We start from the raw sequence: 20,017 nt of genomic DNA, 5'->3' as shown, positions 1-20,017 counted from the left end.
CTCAGGTGCTCTGCCCACCTCAGCCTCCCAAAATGCTGGGATTACAGGCATGAACCACCATGCCCAGCCCAGTTTGATTCTTTCTTAAAATGGCTAGATTTGGAAGCAGCCTAAGTGTTCATGAACAGATTAATGGATAAAGAAAATGTGGTACTTATACACAACGGAGTACTATTCAGCCATAAAAAGAATAAGATTCTGTCATTTGCAACAACATGGTTGGAACTGGAGATCATTATGCTAATGAAATAAGCCAGGCACAGAAAGACAAACATCATGCATTCTCATTTATAAGATCTAAAAATCAAAATGATTGAACTTCTGAAGAGAGAAGATACAAGGATGGTTACCAGAGGTTGGGAGAGGTAGTGCGGGGCTGGGAGGAGGTAGGGATGGTTAATGGGTACAAAAAAATAGAAAGTATGAATAAGACCTAGTATTTGATAGCACAACAGAGGGACTATAGTCAATAATAATTTAATTGTACATTTGAAAATAACTAAGAGAATAATTGGATTGTTTGTAACAGGAAGGATAAATGCTTGAGGGGATAGATACCCAATTTTCCATGATGTGATTATTACCCATTGTATATCTGTATCAAAATATCTCATGTATTCCAGAAATATATACAGCTACTATGTATGCACAAAAAATCAAAAACTTAAAAATTTTTTAAAATTTTTAAATGGCTTCATCTTTCAACTGTTGGATCATTGTACTGGTTTCCTTGGACTGAGTTTCAACCTTCTCCTGTATCTTGTTGAGCTTCCTTGCCATGCAGATTCTGAATTCTATGTCTGTCATTTCAGCCATTTTGATCTTGTTAAGAACCATTTCTGGGTAGTTAGTGTGGTCATTTGGAGGTAAGAAGGCACTGACTGTTACAGTTGCCAGAGTTTTTGTGCTGGTTCTTTCTCATCTGTGTGGGCTGATGTTCCTTTAATCTTTGAAGTTGCTGTCCTTGAATGTGTCTTTTTTGCTTTTATATTTTTTGATGCCCTTGAGGGTTTGACTTTGGTATAAGTTGGGTTTACTCAATTGGCTTCCTTTCTGGATACTTTTAGGGGCCCAAGGGTCAGCTCAACACTCCTGGGCTGTATGTTCTAATTCTGTGGGGCTGAGACTGGGCCCGTGGCTTTGTTCTCTGGTTTCTTGAGATTAAGCACTGCTGTGCTGGAAGGGCCAAGGTGTTCCAGTCCAGTGGCAACAATAGGCCCATAAGGACTGCCAGCAAAAGCCTCTGATGGGGCAGCAGCAGGTGGGGGAGTGCAGGAGAGTGTGCTGCAGTGCGGAGGCCACGGAGGAGTGAGCAGCAGGAGGACAGTATGGCAGAGGGAGGGTATGGGCATGGGCACAGTGGTGAGGTGGCAGCAGTCCACACACATTCGCACACTGGCAGGACGGTGGTGGGTCTCAATGGGACTGTGCAGTGGTAGGGTAGCTGGGGGAGGCTGCAGGCAGGTGTCTGCCAGCTGGGGTGTCTGCAAAAGTGCTCCAGTGGGAACATGGCTGCTGCCAAGCATTTCAGCAGGGCAGCTGAGGCCTGCTACAAGTGGATGTGTCCAGGCCTGGACCCTAGGAGAGGCCAACAGACAGGAAGGTATTCATATCACGCTGACCCTATCCCACAGGCAAGACTGCCCTGCTCTCTCTAAATCTGGCAGCTAACAAAGTTTACAGACACCTAGAGGAGTATGGCAAGCCTTGGGGGATGAGTACTCCAAGGTTATGTTCCAGTGCAGACATTCTCACACCAAACCCTCCGGGCTCTGTGCAAGCTAGAGCTCTGTCTCTGCCAATTCTCTGGGCAGTTCTCCCTGCCAACTCAAATATCTGTCCATCGGGGTCGTGGGGTCTCCCATGGCTAGGATCCTGGAGGTCCACGGTGAGAGTGGGCTGCTCCATGCCTATTCCACTTACCACTTCCCTAAGAGCCACTTGTGGTCAGGATTGAGTTCCAGTGCTTGGCAACCCTGTGCAGGATTCCCAACTTTCTCTCCTTTCAGCCCCAGAGTCTGCATCCTGCCTCTATCCACTCTCAATGCCTTCTTTCCAAAGATCTGTTTGGAGAGTGCTTGTCTACTTGATGGTCTGGTCTCTCTTGGTGGGAGAAGGACGGGGAAGATCAGGAGAGGTCAACCAAGGGGTGCAAAATTACAGTTAGGAAGAATAAGTTCTATCTTCTATTACATAGTAGAGTGGCCATAGCTAATAACAGTATATTGTACGGCCGGGCGCAGTGGCTGATGCCTGTAATCCCAGCACCTTGGGAGGCCGAGGCGGGTGGATCATGAGATCAGGAGATCGAGACCATCCTGGCTAACACGGTGAAACCCCGTCTCTACTAAAAATACAAAAAAAATTAGCTGGGTGTGGTGGGCGCCTGTAGTCCCAGTTACTCGGGAGGCTGAGGCAGAAGAATGGCATGAACCCGGGAGGCGGAGCTTGCAGTGAGCTGAGTTTATGCCACTGCACTCCAGCCTGGGCAACTGAGCAAGACTCCGTGTCAAAAAAAAAAAAAAAAAAAAAAACAGTGTATTGTACATTTCAAGATAGCTGGAAAAGAGGATATTGAAAGTTTTCACCACAAAGAAATGATAAAGGTTTGAGGTGATGAACGTGCTACATGCTAACTACACTGATTTAATCATTTTACCATATATACAGGTATTGAAACATCACATTGTACCCCATAAACATGCATGATTATTATGTGTCAATTATAAACAAAATAAAAGAATACTCATAGCTTTAATTTATAAACTTTGAATCATACTATATTATTTCTTTTTTTATTATTTCAAATATATATATTTCACTTAATGATGTATTTTGAGCATCTTTCCATGTCAATAGTCAATATTTCTGTACCTGTTTGTTTTTTTGTTTTTTGTTTTGTTTTGTTTTGTTTTTGAGACAGGGTCTCACTTTGTCACCCAGGCTGGAGTGCAGCGCTGCAATCATGACTCATTGCAGCCTCCCTCTCCCAGGCTCAAGCAATCCTCCTGCCTCTGCCCCACAAGTAGCTGCACCTACAGGTGCACACCACCATGCCAGGCTAATTTTTGATTTTTTTTTTTGCAGAGATGGGGTTTTGCCATGTCACCCAGGCTTGTATCAAACTCCTAAGCTCAAGCGATCCACTCACCTCAGCCTCCCAAAGTGGTGGGATTATAGGCGTGAGCCACCACACCTGGCCTACCTATCATTGTTAATGGCAGTGAGACACTCTGTTGTGTTGATATAACTTATTTTCTTTTATAGGATATATAGATTATTTTTAATCTTTCATTACAACAAACTACTTTGCAATAAATATCTTTACGAATCATTTCCTTCATCCTCAATGTTTTCCTTAGGACAAACTCCTAAAAATAGTGTTTTGTTTTTGTAGTATTTTGGGGTCAAAGGGAGTGTACATTTGTAAAGCTTTTGATATAAGACCCTATGTTTTTCTGAGGACCCTTTGAAACATTTGTATAGAATTTCAGCAACATGCCAGTGAAATATGGAGTCTGAAAGTGGCAGAACTACACTTAAAGATGCCCTTAATCATCCATTTTCAGAGCATAACTCTGAGGTGCCAGCAGGTCAATAATTTTTTTTTTTTTTTTTTTTTTGACGGGACCTTGTTCTGTCACCAAGGCTGGAGTGCAGTGGTACAATCATGGCTCACTGCAACCTTGACCTCCTGGGCTCAAGTGACCCTTTTATCTCAGCCTCCTGAGTAGCTGGAACTGCAGGCACATGCCACCATGCCTGTCTAATTGTCTTATTTTCTTGTAGAGACAGGGTCTCCCTATGCTGCCCAGCCTAGTCTTGAACTCCTGGGCTCAAGTAATCCTCCCATCTCAGCCTCCCAGAGTGCTGGGATTACAGATGTGAGCCATTGCGCCTGGCCCTGATTACTTATTTAGTATATTATGTATTACCCTGAGAGTCTGAAAGACAACAGTTTAGTTTATATGTACAGAATACACCCTACAAGACTTTTCTCACTATTTTCTAATGTTAGTTAATTTGATTTAGGATTTGTTTCTTTGGATTGACATTTGGGTTGCTATTGCTATGTTTTAATAAGTAGACATTTTCTGGTTTAGCACAGTAAGATAGTAGTTTGTAATGGGATGGTATGCCAGCAAACTTCCACTCTACCAGTCTACAACAGCTAAAAGCTATACTTTCCATTTTGGTTACAACTAGGGGCGGCCATGTGACTTGGCACTGGCCAATGATATGCAAGCTGCAAGGATGTGAGCCCTCTCCTCGGCCCTTCTCCTCTTCCCACTGGTTGGAATGCAGATGGCAGCAATTGCAGAAGCAGCTACATTATTAGACCACAAGATGGAAACTTCATGTTGAGAATGGCAGAGCACCCAGATGGAAAGAGCCTGATTGATCCCTTGCACTATGAAATGGCCATATCAGCTATAGTCTATTTAAGCTCTACTATTTTGTGAGAAAGAAAAAAACTTCCATTTGTCTGACACTGTTATTTTGGCCTTTGTGTCAGGACTGACCTGGTATCCTAACACAGAAGATTTGAGGAGTTTGACCATTTATTTTCACTGGCCACTACCAGAATATTCCATGTGGCAGATTCAAATTGTAACAAAGATTTTTTCAGGTTAAATGACAAGGAATATCGTTGACAGCCAAGTAAGTGAAAGCCAAAATATTTTACTAAGAAATAGGTACAAATTATTTCACTATTTAATAAGTTTTTTCCTTTGAAACTAAAATCCACTTACAGTTTATAAAAGGAATGATTTGGTTCGCTGACTTTTTGGCTTGCTCTGTAGTGAGTGAAAAGTTAGACTCCATAGCTTTGGTCTCTGTTTGATATAATTCTTGGTGATTCTATAGATTTCCCCAATGTCTTTCATATTCAGGGATATTATAAAGATAAAGCTTTATAAGAATTAACTCAAATTGCATATGAAAACATGCAAACATCACTTTTATAAATTCTAACCATACTTACATATTACCTCACAGGCTAAAAAGATCTAGATACCACTAACTAAATGATAATTTTTATGGTATTTAGTAAATATATGAAGTTGATGATATTTATATCCATGTTAGAGGTGAGGAACGTGAGAAGAAAAAAGCAATTAGGTCACAAATGAGTTGATTGGTAGACACTAAAGATTTACCAAAATGGAGATCTTGATATACAGTTTATACAGTTGGCCACTGAACAACACAAGTTTGAACTGCATGGGTCCACTTATACACAGATTTTTTTTTTTTTTTTTTTTGAGACAGGGTCTTACCCTGTCACCCAGGCTGGAGGGCGGTGGCACGATCACAGCCCACTGCAGCCTCAGCCTCCCAGGCTGAAGTGATCCTCCCACCTCAGCCTCCTGAGTAACTGGGACTACAGGCATGTGCCACCATACCTGGCTAATTCGTGTTTTGTTTTGTTTTTGTAGAGACAGGGTTTCACCATGTTGCCCAGGCTGGTTTCAAACTCCCGGACTCAAGTGTCTGCCCGCCTTGGCCTCCCAAAGTGCTGTGATTATAGGTATGCGCCACCGTGCCCAGCCAACAGAGGTTTTTCCATAAATATATTGGAACATTTTTTGGAGATTTGCGACAATTTGAAAAAACTTGCAGACAAAATGTGCAGCTTAGAAATATCAAAAAATTAAGAAAAAAATTAGGTATGTCATACATGCATAAAATATATGTAGATACTAGTCTATTGATCATTTACTGTCACAAAATATATAAAAGTCTATTACAAAAAGTTAAAATTTATCAAAACTTACACACACAGACCATTCATGGCCTCATTTATAGTTGAGAGAAATGTAAACAAACATAGAAATGCAGTATTCACTTAAAACTGCACAAAATTAGCTGCAGCAAATACTATACTGCTGTAATAATTTTGTGGCCACCTCCTGTTGCTATTGCTATGAGTTCAAGTGTTGCAAGTATCTGCTTAAAACACTGTGTGATGCTAATTATCTCCACGTGAGCCATTTGTCTTTCCAGTAGAATTGCAGTAAAAAGTATCTCTCACAGTTCTTGCCTATTTTTCACCGTGCTTAGTGAAATACCTCAAACTTGAATAACACCCATACGAATGCCACCAATGATGCTGGAAGTGCTCCCAAGAATCAGAGAAAGTCATGACATGACAAGAAGAAGTTGAATTGCTTGATATGTACCGTAACTTGAGATCTGCAGCTGCAGTGGCTGCCGTTTCAGACGGAGGATTCGTCTTGGAAACAGAAGACATAAACTTAATAAACACAGAATGGTACCATAAACATATTTATCTTCCTTATGATTTTCTTAATGACCTTTTCTCTAGCTTACTTTATTGTAAGATGACAGCATATAATATAACATACAAAATGTGTTAAGCAACTGTTCAGGTTATTGGTAAGGCTCACGGTAGGCTAGCAGTGGTTAAGTTTTTGGGGAGTCAAAACTTATAGGAGAATTTTTGACCGCAGGGGCATCGGCATCCCTAACCCTTACATTGCTCAAGGGTCAACTGTACATAATATCTCCACACTGTATATCTATCTCTCCAGCTATACATCTCTAGCATCCATTTCTTTCTTTCTAATAGCACCCGGAATTCCTTTTGGAGAAAGGAAACCCCCTAGGCAGTGTTCCATCCTGTAAATGCAGATGCATGTCTCCGTGGAAATGGAAGGGACCATATCCTCCCCGGCCCCTGACTCACCTCGGCCAAGGAGCAGGCAATGAGGAATCCGCCAGGCAATGCTCTCCCCTGGCTTTTTGAAACTTGAGAGAGACACAAGGAAACAGCTGTGGCTCTGACCTCAAGAATTCTTTTTGAGTGCCCAAGGTTCCGGCCTATTTCCAAACCTGGCTCTCCAATATCCCATCAATTTTAAGCACAACACCACCGGCACCAAATCTTTCATGCCTATAAATATTCTTTAGCTTCAGTTAGTCAGTTTTTGTTAGCAACAGCCAAGGATTCTCATCATTATACAACTTCACATTCTCTAGTGAGTACTCTTTGTTAAAAACCTAAATAAGTGAATATATATAAAATTATGTTAAAAAGTTTTATAGGGTATATGTCTATGTTTTGTTGGATACAATTCAAGAATTTTGTATGTGTATTTTAGTTTTTTCCCCTTTAAGATAAAAATACTTTCTGCCTGAAACTTTTTTTTTTTTTAAAAACAAAATCTTGCTCTGTGGCCCAGACTGGAGTGTAGTGGCGTGATCTTGGCTTACTGCAACCTCCCCATTCTGGGTTCAGGCAATTCTCCTGCCTCACCCTCCCAAGTAGCTGAGACTACAGGCACATGCCACCATGCCCAGCTAATTTTATATTTTTAGTAGAGACAGGGTTTCACCATGTTGGCCAGGCTGGTCTTGAACTCCTGACCCCAGGTGATCCACCTGCCTTGGCCTCCCAAAGTGCTGGGATTACAGGGATGAGCTACCACGTCTGCCCGGTCTGAAAGTTTTAACATGTACTGTAACACTTAAGTAGCTTTTTTAAGTTGCTGAATTATTCTTTTTTTATATACTAATTTACATCTTCTGAATTAATCTGTATTCTTTAAAATAATTAGTAAATATCATGGTACAGCTTCAGATTTTATCTTTTCCACACTAGGAATGCTAAACCAAATTGGGAAACAATTTAATAGTTAAAACCAGTAAGTTAGCACTCCTAATGCACAGAATTATTTGCCTCTGATTTGCACACTTTTCCATTTTACACATCAGCCAAGCGGAAACAACTGGTTGCTAAGCAACAGTTTTTCCCTCAACAACCAGAAATAGAATACATAGAAGGTCAATTTTAAAAAATATATAATATACACATATATGAAGTTAAAGAGGGCACGTGTCCCATAGTTTGGCTAGTTGCCTAGAATTCTTGTCATGAATATTGAATTCATGATGACACTCTGTGAATTCTGGATACCTTTGATGTATGAATCCTTGCGTAACTATATCATTTTGTATTTTCTTCCAGTATGTTCCTTGTTCCTCGCTACTGAAAAACTGTGGAGTAACACGGAAATCAGGATTTTAAAGCAAATTTCTTTTGAAAAACTGTTTGTAAATTGTACAGTTAGGTTTTGTTGAACCAAGTCATTCTTAAAGTAGCATTAACATTCCTGTTGCACTACTGTTCTCTCTGTAAAAACTACATATGTATTTAATGCTCTGGAAAGATATAGTCTGAGTGGTTAATAGTGACTACCACACGCAAATGACCATTCCCTTTCATATCTATGTGTTCTTTACAAAGAAAATAATAACTGCTAGCAATTATTGGGTGTTTACAAAGTACTAGGCACTGTTCTAAGCTCAATGTACATATTAACTTGCATTAATATTCCCCACTTGGCAGATGAGGACAAAGCCTCGGAGAGGTTATATAACTTGCTCAAAGTCATGAATCTAAGAAGCTGCAGAGCCAGTATTTGAACTCAAGCAGTGAGGCTCCAGGTCTTCACCACTTCACTGTTCTGCCTTTTACAAGGTGGTTCCCATATTGCCTCAATACTTTCTTAAAAAATTATACTGCCCCAGGACACACAGAATTATAGTTATCTCTGGGTGCTTAATTCATTAGCAGCTTTTCACCACTGGCTTTAATCAGTTTCACACCAGCAGGAATTAAGAGTATAACAGAAATGGGAGGAGTGATGAAGATCAACATGTGGATTGATTCAGTCAACAGAGAACTAAAATTGTGCCAAATCAACGGAACCTGTGGCCACATGCTACACTTACTCAAAATAGATCACGCAGCTACAGAAGTTTCTAAGGAATCTCTTTAAATAAATACCATTTCTGGAATTGATTTTCTTCTTAAAGGTATATTTAGTGATTTCTTTTCAAAATGTACTTAGTATACAAAAAAAGAATATAAGACAAACATTATTATTCTTAGCAGCTAGAGTGAGATACTATCTTAATAAGAGCCAATCATTTGTTCAGAAAGTGTTTTATTTTGTCTGCTTAGACTCTAGGCGGACAAGGATTTGCACACCTGTGGTCTAGCTACACACAGAAGAATGTTGGATAAAATGTAGAGTTTTTTAAGTTTGGAAGAAGACTGAAAGAAAAGGAGACAGGGTAACTGACAGGAGAGAAGAGATGTCCAGTGTGTATTTGGAGGTGAAATGTTTTGAGTGACAGAGAATCCCCTATAAATTCATTAAAAAATTTCCATATTTCTAAATAAATAAACATTATTTTCATTTAGAGTACTTGATAACAAATATCCTTTAAAGTAACTTTACCCTCCCTTTATATTGTTATTTAAATTTCTAAAGTGATACAAATTAATAAAGAGCCATGTTCTGGTATATAAGTTTCTCTTCTTTCTCACTTTTGGGATCAATGTAGAAAAGATGAGTGTTTAACAGCAATAGAGGCAGAAATTATTTTCTCCTTAAATTATTCCCCCATGGAGGTAGATAAGGTATTCAAATAAAGAAAACTATAAATCAGACTGGAAAAAGACCACTGAAAACTTTGCTGATTAAAATCAATTTAGGAAAGACATAAAATGCCAAATACACTGGTTAATCTCTTTGTTAGAACATTTTTGTGTTCATTCAGTCATTCATTCTGTGTTAGGACACTTCTCTGGACACTGGAGACACAGAAATGAAATGCACACTCCTATACTCACACTCGAGAAGCAGCAGAAATGTATATAAACATGAAATTGCAGCTTAATGTAAAGCCTCCTAATGGAGGTAGAAAGAGGGTAGTGGGAACCTGTGGGGATGGATTGACCTCGTAGGAAAATGAGATCTAGGTCTTGAAGCATGAGAACAAATTTGCTAGAGAGTTAATAATATTGCAAAGTCCCAGGAAGACATATATATGAGGTCAGCGAGAACTCTTTGTACTTCAGATTAGGCCAGGGAGACAGGATAGGGCTGGGAAGCTGGGATTTTATTTACTGTGTAGAAAATGTGGACTTTATCCTGAGGGCAACTGGTAGCTGACAGAGATGCCAGAAGACAGTGAAGCATATTATAAATGTCAATGTTATAAGTCATGGCAACATACAAATAAAAACATAACTAAAAAAATTAGAAGAGAGTGAAACAATGGATACATGTGCTAATGTGCTCAGTTTTCATAGCAAGAAGTCAATAGGTATATCTAAAAATCAGTTAGAAAATAGAGGCCATCTGTATTATGCAGTCATAAGAGACAACCAGTAGACAAACTGAATAAGCTAGACCTGACAAATATGAGAAGGTAAAAGACAGTAATTTAGGTACAGGGTTCTATGAGAATGCTTCCCATTCTCTACATCAAGGAGTCAAGAGATATTGCCCCGAGGTGATAAATCACGGATGAGAAATTGGCAGAACTTAAAATCGCTGCCTCTGCAAAAGAACACTTGGTTAGAAGAGGTTCCTGGGGAACAAGATGTTTATTTTCATTGACTATGCTTTTACATAGTTTGAATGATCATTTTTTTCTTCTATGCTTATAGCTCCCACCTATAATCCTAGCACTTTGAGAGGTTGAGACAGGCAGATCACTTGACCAGGCAGACACACGAGCCTGGTCAACATGGCAAAACCCCATCTCTACTAAAAATACAGAAATTAGCTGGGCACGGTGGCATGCACCTGTAATCCCAGCTACTTGGGAGGCTGAGGCAGGAGAATAGCTTGAACCTGGGCAGTGAGCCAACATCACGTCACAGCACTCCAACCTGGGTGACAGAGTGACACCTTGTCTCAAAAAAAAATTATGTATGCTTGAAGGAGAGAAATGGGGAGGGAAAAGGGAAGAGAAGAGAGAGGAAACAAAATAGTGGGGAGAGAGAAAGACAGAGATTGGCAAAAGGCTACCACTAGGTAGAAATCTGCCTGGCATTGGTCAGGCAAGGTAGATATACAACTCCTACCCATCCCCCTTCCTAGAGCAGTCTCATCAAACATTTACCCAGGCCTTTTATCTTGAGTTATTATTCACAGTTTAACTAGGTCTTTGATTAAAAACAAATAGGAACTAGTCTAAAAGGAAATATATGTAGAATGTGCGCTACGAATTAAGATGACACCAAATATAAAATATTAAGTAGCTCTGACTTTTTTGAAGCAGAAGTAATAGAGTTACCAAAGTTATATTTTAGCTCCCAGCTTCACAAGTAAAATTGCTTAACATACCACATAAAATATATAAGTGCCACATTTTTACAACCATAAACTGAGATGTGAAATCTGACAATGAGTTTTTTCAGAGCTGTGAATGTATTATAGAAAATGTCTGTTAGAAGTATAATGTTAAAAAAAAAAAGTTAACTATTGAATAAATCACATTTATTGAAAAGAATATGATTCTAAAGAAGATCTTTCCCAAGATCCTATAAGAAAGTGCTTTCTGCTGGACACAATGGCTCACTCACACCAGTAATCCCAACTCTTTAGGAGGCCAAGGTGGGAGAATTGCTTCAGCCCAGGAGTTCAAGACCAGCCTTGGCAATATAGGGAGGCCCTATCTGTAAAAGAAATTTTTTTAATTGGCTGGGCATGGTGGCACATGCCTGTACTCCCAGCTGCTCAGGAGGCTGAGGTGGAAGGATTGTTTGAACCTAGGAGGTCAAGGCTGCAGTGAGCAGTGATTTTGTTACTGTACTCCAGCCTGGGTGACAGAGAGCAAGATCCTATCTCAAAAAAAAAAAAAAAAATTGAAAGTACTTTCTGTTGATTTTGATACCTGGAATTATTTCCCTATATCTGGTGCAAAAGGCAAAAGGGGCACAGATGCTTTTTCTTTTTCTTTCATCACTTTCTCCAACAGCATTATTTATCACTGTACAATCTTTAAAATTCAATTTCTCACCTCCTCTCTTAGGAGTAGGTCTCCGAAGAGATGTTTATTACTCTTCTAGTAATAAACAACCTTCACTGATATAATGAGAAAAAACTGTCTTTAACTCATGCACTCATGATAAAACATAGACTCTGAAGACTTCAGTGAACTTAAAATAATTAGTACTGGTGTCATTTCTCTACTTTAGATATAGAAAACCTAAGGAACAAACATGTAAAGCCTTTAATCATAAATTATAATGTAGATGCTAAGTTAACTTTTTTTTATTTCTTCGTAATTTTGTATGCATGTTAGGGATGATTCAAATCTTACTAAAACAGTCTTAATGAGTTAGAATGAAAAAAATGTCATAGGAGTTTTAACTTTCCCTTGGAAATAACATCTTTCTTTTGTGACAAAATCCAAGCTAAATTTTTAAAAATACAGTTTAAAAAAATCAACAACAATCTGTTGGAAGATTTTGCTAAAAAGCAAAGAGCCAATATCCCTAAAAAGAAAAGATTCGTGCCATCATTCTGAGACAAAAAGAATGACATCAACTACACTCAAGGCAAAACAATTTTTAAATGCTTCTTATGGTAGGATCATCTACATAATACCTGACATGACAAATAAGCCCTTCCTCTTCGCACGTAAAAACGTATCTATATCTATATGGCTATATTCAATAATATTCAAGAGTCTGAGGGCTGACTCTGCAAGACCTGAGTTGAAAGCTCAGCTTTGACACCAGCTAGGTGATCTCAGACCAGTTATTTAATCTAGGTCTTGGTTTCCTAAAAGCACCTGTTTTACAGAGTTGTGGTGGGGAATAAATAGAAAAATGGATATAAAGTGCTTAGCATAGTGAATGGCACAATGTTAGCTTTTGCTCTAAGTAAACTTTATTTAGTTGTTTTAACAGAAATATTTTCTATTTTAAAAAGTACCTTTTAACGCAAATATCCTAGGCTGGTAGTTAACTTTTAGTAAGTGAAACACACACACACACACACACACACACAGAGAATTGTGCTTAGTTACCTGCTACAGATCTAACAAAGGAAATCTAAATGGTAACAATTTAGAAGCCACAGATGAAGTTATAACATCACCCAGCCCCTCACTGGCCATCTTCATCAGGGACCATCTCCTTCCAGAGGGCCCTCTCCCAAGGAATGCTTTTTCATTGAGAAACTATTTTCTCACTAGCAAGAAATGATTCGGTTAATGTCTGTCGGGATGAGAAGACCACTTATGTGATCAAGGGTAACTCCTACAAAACACTTTATAAATCCAAATGCCAACATGATTTTCCTTTGACACTTCTACCTTAGCATGCTGACAATTCCAGCATCAAACATTCTCCTCTGGGCAGGGAGGGGAGGTGGTCAAGTGGAAGAGGTATTGAGAAGACACACATATACCAATAATATGTAACCCACAAAGCCTAAAACATTTTCTATCTGGTCCTTGACAGAAGAAGTTTGTCAACCCATGCTTTAGAGCCTAAACACTAAACTTTGAGAGCCCCTGCTTTAAGAATTTCAAACTCCACAAGCAAATCAAATAGAATCCTTGGTTCCTGCATAATGAATGATGTCAACAAGTTTTAGTTATGGGTCTGAGATATTGACTAGAAAAGGACATTTTTTCTTCTTGCATCTATTTGTTTGAATTACTGTAGATGAAATAATTGGCTTTGTGGCACAGAGTTGTCATTCAATCATGTGCCATCCGTCCTATCACTGGGACTGGAACTGAGAACAGGAACAGGAACTTTCCTAAAGCCAGCAGTCCCCTGGGTCATGCAGCCCTGAGAATCACCGCTCAGCAGTAACACTCCCAGCCAGAAAATCAACTCAGAAGCTCTGAAAACTGAGAGTTTTCCATGCTTTGGGCTCTAAAACTCATTGTTGTGGAAAAACCTGAATGCAACTGATGTGGGCGATTTGTTGCCTTCACACACCTAGTGTGGCTATTCACACTTTTGCTGCAGAAGTGTTGGCATGTTTGAGTACAGGGCACTACCCTAAAGTCTGCTGAGTGTGTAACAAATTGGAGTTCATGCACTGCCTTCTAAAACCTGAAGAAAAGAAATCGGAATTCTGAACACAGCTGGTCCCAATGGTTTTCAATAGGGAACTATAAACCTATGTTGCATTTGATTATGGTTACAGCAAAAGAGGAACTATGCAGTCGCTACTACCTTGAAATGGGTGAATTCTTTTTTCCATGACACTCTCACATAATAACCCCCACCTTCAGTTTTTTAGTGTTTGCAAACACTAAAAGCCTAACATTAATTCCAGTAAACAAGTGAATGCATCATACTAATAGGTATCTCTTTTAAGAAGGATTGTGTACACAGTAGTAACATCAGGGTTAAAAACACTACGAATATAAACAGAAGTAAGTGAGAAGAACTCACCAAGGCTGGAGTGCAGTGGGTGATCACAGCTCAGTGCATCCATGAGCTCCTGGGCTCAAGTCATTCTCCTGCCTCAGCTTCCTGATTTACTAGCACTAATAGGCACATGCCAACACACTTGGTGTTTTTTTTTTTTTGTTTTGTTTTTTTAGTAGTGACAGGGCCTTACTATTTTTAAGGTTATACACACTCTTCTCTCTCCATTGTTACCACTTGAAATTTAAATGAATTTAAACCAAAAAATTATTTTTTGAGACCTTCTTACGTGCCAGGCACGAAGGTAGGTACATTGTAAACAGAACAGGCATTTTCTGTCATAAGAAAACTAACAAGATTCATCTAGTTACTCATACATTTACACAAAAAATACATTTATTGAATGCCTTCTACAAACTAAGCACTATTCTAGGTGCTAGGGATTTGGCACTCAATAAGGTAGAGAAAAATCCTTGTCATCACAAATGCTACATCCTAATAGAAAGAGGTAGATAATAAGCAAAATAAAAAAATAAGTAAAATAAATAAATACAAAGCAGAGCAGAAAATGGGGAGTGCCAGAATGAGGGATGCAATTTTAAATAGGGGAATCAGAGAAGGCCTCACTGACAAGAACACATTTTAGAAAAGTGACAGAAATGAGAGACCACCATGGATATTGGGGGGTGGGGGCTCCAGTCAGAGAATTAACAGGTGTCAAGGTCCTAAGGTAGGGGAGAGTGCTGCCACCTTCGAGGAATAACAAGGAGGCCAGGGTGGCTGCAGAAGAGCAAACAAAGAGAAAAATTAGTAGAAGACAAAGTAAAGAAATGGGAGTAGCTCGTGTAGGACCACACAGGCCACTGTAAAGACTGGATTTTAGTCTGAATGAAATAGAGAACCTTGGGAGGATTTTGAGCAGTTGAGCAGCTCACTAATACTTTAGAACTTTCTTTTTACCATGAAAGCACTGAGTGTGGAAGAACATCCAGTAAAGCGATTTCCCTCTACTAAGAGGTCCGTGAAGGCCTCCCTGAAGAAATGACATTGAGACCTGAAGAACTTGTCCACTGTGGGAGATCAGTTCCAAGGAAAAGGGAGGAGCACTCTCTGGCTAAGAGGACTATCTAATGGAAGGGAGAACAGAGCAAGTGGGAGGATTTTAAAGTCATGATAAGCATCTCATAATTCATCTGCTAAGAGTAATGAGTACGAAATTATTGAAGGGTTTTATGCAAGAGAGTGACATGGTCTGCCCAGGGTTTATAGACACTGGTTGTTTTTTATAAAATGGAACAGGCGGTGTTTTTAAACTGCAGGTCATCACTCATGAATGCAAGAGGTTACCAACTAGCTTTTTTTTTTTTTTTTTAAATGAAACATTAGATAACATCAGAATATCCCGCAAGCTGTGAGGGTAAGTATAGTTTGCAGGGAACTTGATTCTGTATATATACATATGTCTGAAGTTTGAAGTCACTTTGGTTAGAAGGAAGGACCTACAGAAGAGGAAAGCAGTAGAGACTGTGCTGTAACTTTAGTAAAGGTATTGCTGGCTGCTGAGACTAAATAGGGAGAGAAGCAAAAGGGCCCACCTAATGGATGTGGGGCAAAGGGAAAGGTCAAGGGCAGTTTTAAGAACTGGATAGATGGAGGCAACATCACTGAAATTGAGAAGACAGGCGGGGGAAATGATGAGTTGAATTTTCAGCATGTTGCCTGCAAGACTTCACAATGGAGATTTTCAGTTTAACACACATGATGAGGCTGGATACTGAGATTTGGAAGTGGTCAGCATTAACTGTAAAACAAATTTTTTAAGGATTTCATGACAATTTATTTCATATAATGTTGTAGTCATCCCATGTAATATTTTGGGAGAAATGTATACTTTAAAAAATTGGTGGTATATCTGAATTCATATTTAATAGAGCATCCTGTATTTTATCTGGCAATCTTAGAGTTCAAGTCCCCTGACAACAGCAGTAGACATACCAGTTAGGACAGAATGACCACAATCCAGGCAAAAGGGAAGAAAACACTAAAACTAGAGTTTCATAGGAATTCTTTGCTTGACATTTTTTAAGAGACTGGGTCTCGCTCTGTCACCAAGGCTGGAGTGCAGTGGGGGATCACAGCTCACTGCATCCATGGGGCTCAAGTCATTCTCCTGCCTCAGCTTCCTGATTTACTAGCACTACAGGCACACGCCAACACACTTGGCCTTTTAAAAATTTTTATTTATTTATTTTCTTGGTAGTGACAGGGCCTTACTATACTACCTGGGCTGATCACAAACTCCTGGCCTCAAGCGATTCTCCCGCCTCAGCCTCCCAAAGTTCCGAGATTACAGATGTAAGCCTCTGTGCCTGGCCTGCTTGCTTAGTATAAATGCAAATTCTCAAATGTAAATTTAAATGATTAACTTTTAAATTATTTATAAGCACAATGCCATTCTACAGACTACCTCTCTGTCAGGGTCGGGATGTATACCTGGTGTCTTGGAGTGTGTGGCTGGCTCCAGCTATGGGGCTCAGAAGCATGATGGGCCCTGCTGTCTGCTATTGCAGATTCTCATAGAACACGTCACCCCAGAGAGGGAATTGAGAGCTGGTCGGGCTGTCCTAAAGGGACTTAACTGTGGGAAGAAAGTTCCGTTTGTGTTTTTCACTTCAATAGAACTTGTTTACAGTGTTGAACTTGACATAAAAACAAAAACTGAATGGTCCCATTGTAGATACAACTTTCCTTCAGGAAATGTTTAAACCACACACATTCTCAATATGTAAACCCATGATTTTCGTTATTTGGTTAAAAAAAAAAAAGCCATGGAAAAACAAAATAAAAATAAATGCTACATATCAGAACTATTTCAAAATACATAATATTTTCTTCTTTCAGGGCAGCTGTGCTCCTACTGCCCTGAAGTTTCATATAATACACGCTATAAATGGAATTCCATGGCCTTGATCTATCAGCAAACACTAAAGACCTCACTGTCCCTGGGCTCTGTCTCCAGAAGGCTCCCCGGGGGAAAAAAAAAAAAAAAAAAGAGCAAACAATTGCACACACATGGATGCATTCTCAAAGGGGATTGGCAGGTCCCACAATGACAGTATCTTGGTTTTTGCAGGCCCAAGTTCCATGAGCAGAAATGTCTACAATGGCAAAAGAATTTTTAAAAACTTGTAAATAGATGTGGAACAGAAACATGATTAAAAAAACATGAGTGACATCTGTCATTTAATCACATGACATCTTCAACACTCAGATTCAAATGTAATTTCAGTAAGGGCAGTAATGCTAGTTGGGGCCCTGTTTTCTCTTCACAAAGTGAGGTGAGGTGAAGAGTCCAAGGTAGCCAGTCAGCATGTTCAAGAGGATGCTGAAAGTATTCAAGCTTTTCATCTTTAATCTGTCAACAGCAACTCAGTAACCAAAAGTGGCCATTTCAATTCTTCCATTCATTCAGTAAATACCTACTGAGAGCCAAGTTTTGATATGTGGAATTTATTTTTATTTTGTTTTTCCGTGGCTTTTTTTTTTTTAAACCAAATAATTAAAATCATGGGTCTACATATTGAGAAGGTGTGTGGTTTAAACATTTTCCTGAAGGGAAGTTATATCTACAATAGGACCACATGCACTGTGATGGCACCTGTGCTTCAAGAATAGAAAAGGCCGTTCTGTTGGGGCACAGTTTTCTGTGTCTTTGACATAGTGCTTGGACATGCTGAGTACTTTGAAAATGGAAAGGCTTCAGAAATAAGCCTCAGAAGTAAGTCTCAGAACTGAGGTCTCTGTCAGACATTCCCACCTCTGAATCTTTCTGATCTTCCCTCCCAAAGCACCAGGAGGTACTTCCAGAGGAATTTTCTTACCTAAGAAAGCTTCTTTCCAACAGCTTTCCAAAAATTGTCTTAAGACCTCCTCCCTAGGAATCTCATCAAATAACCAGGAAAAATCAATCTCAACCACCAAAGAGAAAAGAAAACAGTGGGAGTTGTCACCATGCCCAGGCAGACTTTTAATCTATTCTTCTGAGGCAGTTCCTAGCAATTACCTGGGGGACTTTATCTGCATAAGACAAACTTTGTTCCTGTGCAATTCTGCCCTAGATGGCATAACTTGTGCCATCTAGCTTCCAAAGAGTATCATTTACAAAATAACGTCTGTCTCCTGGGTTCATACATCACGCCCCTATGAAGAGAGTATTTAAGCCTCAACCATCTGGCCCCTCTTTGAGTCTCATACTGTGTGTTTGGCTTCCATGTTTATGCACGTCAAATGAATTTTTTATGCCTTTTTCTCCTATTCTGACTTTTGTCTGTTCATTTTCAGCAAACTTTCAGTGGGTGAAGAGGAAGCTCTCTTTCTGCCCCTACAATATGTAAAGAACTGTATTGCAGAAATCCACACTTTTAAACACTAGTCCTAGGTGCTATTAAACAAAATTCATGGAAGACCATTGTTTTGGGCTAAGTTCCTGCAGTAGGCCCCAACAGACCAAACTAAAATGGAGTCACTCATGCTAAAGTTCCATGCCACCAAATCAAAACTAAGTTGCTTATCTGACCTTCAGAAAAATCAGGAGAGAGAGAGGGAGAATAGCCAAATTCCCAAACAGGCCAGTTTTAGCCAGCATAATAAGGAAATCCCCTGTTTTTAACTCTTCTCAAAGTTTCTTGAGGCCCTAATCTGAAGTAATCTGATGTTAACCTATGAGTCTGAGTTTTATTATGCTGTTTCCTTGTTCCTGCTCAAACTACCTTTATAAAAACAGATTTTTCTGCCTCGCCCAGCTTAGCATCTATTTTTAGATTAGACACCACTTGATTCAAGAATTGCAAATAAAAGCCAATTTGATCATTTAAATTTGTCGAAATTTTGTCTTTGACAATGCTATCTTAAAAGAAAGTCAGTATACTAAAACCACCACATTGTACATTTTAAAAGGTTTAATCCTATGTGAGTTATATTTCAATTTTTAAAAAGGGTTTAAAAAATAAAGATAGGCATGGTAGTATGTGTCTGTAGTCCCAGCTTCTCAGGAGGCTGAGGCAGGAAGATCAATTGAGCCCAGGAATTTGAAACTACAGAGCACTATGATCACACCGTGAATAGCCACTGCATGTTAGCCCACACAACACAGACTCACCTTTAAAAGTAAAATAAAATAACAGTTAATAGTTTTAAAAAGTGGGAAGCTAAAATATAATTAGATACTATCCTTTTTTATGCAAGTGGATAGAGGCAGTAAAATCAATACTTTTTAATTAACAAACAAACCTAGAAATTGTCAAGTTAACCTAAGATACTACCCCAAACCAAACAATATAATTAACATTTTTTTTAAAGACAAGAGAATGAATGTCTTAATTTCAGAGTAAAAACTGATTTCTGACTGCCCAGGAAAAACAAATAAAATGACTGACATCAGGTAAGAAAACAGAAAAGCAAGGTGGGGGAGAGTCTCTAAAATGAAAAGGTTTTCTGGATTCTTGGCCAGCTATTTTTAAAGGGAAATGATTTTCAAAATCCTTAGGAGTAATTTTAAGACAATTTTTTAAATAAAGGCTATGTAAGAACTGTTGGATCTTTTGTTCCATTACTTAGTAAATTTAAAAAACTAGAAAATTGTTTTATGAATTACCAAGTGCTATCGTTTGAATGTTTGAGCCTCGAAACCTCATACTGAAATTCGATCCCCACCCGCCGCCACCGCCACCCTGCCGTCAGAGTGGGGCCTAACGGGAGGTATTTGGGTCATGGAGATGGATCCCTCACGAATGG

Source organism: Macaca nemestrina, chromosome 1 (assembly GCF_043159975.1).
Source record: "Macaca nemestrina isolate mMacNem1 chromosome 1, mMacNem.hap1, whole genome shotgun sequence".
Taxonomy (NCBI): Eukaryota; Metazoa; Chordata; class Mammalia; order Primates; family Cercopithecidae; genus Macaca; species Macaca nemestrina.
The sequence above is the reverse complement of the archived record's forward strand: the minus strand, read 5'-3'. Positions refer to the sequence as shown.